This window comes from Dipodomys ordii, unplaced genomic scaffold, assembly GCF_000151885.1.
Source record: "Dipodomys ordii isolate 6190 unplaced genomic scaffold, Dord_2.0 Scaffold44, whole genome shotgun sequence".
Lineage (NCBI taxonomy): Eukaryota > Metazoa > Chordata > Mammalia > Rodentia > Heteromyidae > Dipodomys > Dipodomys ordii.
In genome coordinates, this window is record NW_012267260.1 from 4612859 (window position 1) to 4613965 (window position 1107).

A 1107-nucleotide genomic window follows, 5' to 3' on the forward strand; every position below is an offset into this window, starting at 1 on the left:
CGCGTGGACACAGGTGTGCGCACGCCCCCCCACGCCGTGCGCGTGGACACAGGTGTGCGCACGCCCCCCCCACGCCGCCGTGCACGTAGACACAGGTGTGCGCACGCCTCCCCCACCCGCCGCCATGCGCATGGACACGGGTGCGCACGCCCCCCCGCCGCCGTGCGCGTGGACACAGGTGTGCGCACGCCTCCCCCACCCGCCGCCGTGCGCGTGGACACAGGTGTGCGCACGCCCCCCCTCGCCGTGCGCGTGGACACAGGTGCGCACGCCCCCCCCGCTGTGCGCGTGGACAAGGTGTGCGCACTACCCCCCCACGCCGCCGTGCGCGTGGACACAGGTGTGCGCACGGCCCGAGGCCGCCCTCCCTCCGTCCCCAGCCGCTGCCCGCGCGGCTCAGGTGCGAGGCGGGGGCACCCGTGCCGCGGGGCCGGCCCCTTGGCCGGACAGACACCAGACTTTTCCAGGTCCGCTCAGTTCGCCACGGACGCCCTCCCTACAGCTGAGCCCCAGCTCGGCCCCAGCTCGGCCCCAGCTCGGCCCCTCACCTCCCCGCGCCGAGCCTTCGCCGCCCAACGGTCTTCGGAGCCAGCGCTAACGGCCCACACGTCCCGGAGCCCCGCCCCGCCCCACGCAAACACAAACCCGGAAGCAGCTGCGACGGAAGCGGAAACGCTCGTTGGCCGAGGCGAGCCCGCGATACGGCGAGCCCGCGACGCGATTGGCTGCGCGGAGGGCGGGGCCTGCCTACGCCCCCTGATTGGTCTGTGGCGTGAGGGCTTTGCTCCGTTGCGGGAGTTCCGCGGTCGGTGGGCCGCGGGGTCTCCAGTCCGCTCCGCCCGCCGCCGAGGCCCGCGGGCCGGCCGGTGAGTGCGACTGCGCCCCGGGGCGCGTCGAGCGCGCAGACCCCGCCTGTCGCCGAGTCTGGCTCGTCCTTTCCTCCCTTCCGCCCCGCGGCCTCCGGAGTCCCCTGCCCTCCCCGGCTCCACAGACTTCGCACTTTCCTCGGGATTCCTGCCGTTCCGGGGGCCCTGCAGCCGGGTGTCCCTGACACCTCGGGGTCCCCAGGCTCGCCCAGGGTCCCGTGGGCAGGGACGTGGGGGCCTC

The 1107-nt window shown here is 75.5% G+C and overlaps 2 protein-coding genes across 2 annotated transcripts in view; one reads left to right on the forward strand and one right to left on the reverse strand.

Annotated features, from left to right (window-relative positions):
* Cenpq (centromere protein Q) overlaps window positions 1-603 on the reverse strand; it is a 10061-nt gene extending 9458 nt beyond the window's left edge. Inside the window, exon 1 of the mRNA XM_013019220.1 lies at window positions 549-603. The gene's annotated coding sequence lies outside the window, so the exon portion shown is untranslated. The remainder of the gene's footprint in view (window positions 1-548) is intronic.
* Window positions 604-773: 170 nt separating this feature from the next.
* The window catches only part of Mut (methylmalonyl CoA mutase), a 17689-nt gene continuing 17355 nt past the window's right edge, over window positions 774-1107 (forward strand). Inside the window, exon 1 of the mRNA XM_013019198.1 lies at window positions 774-866. The gene's annotated coding sequence lies outside the window, so the exon portion shown is untranslated. The remainder of the gene's footprint in view (window positions 867-1107) is intronic.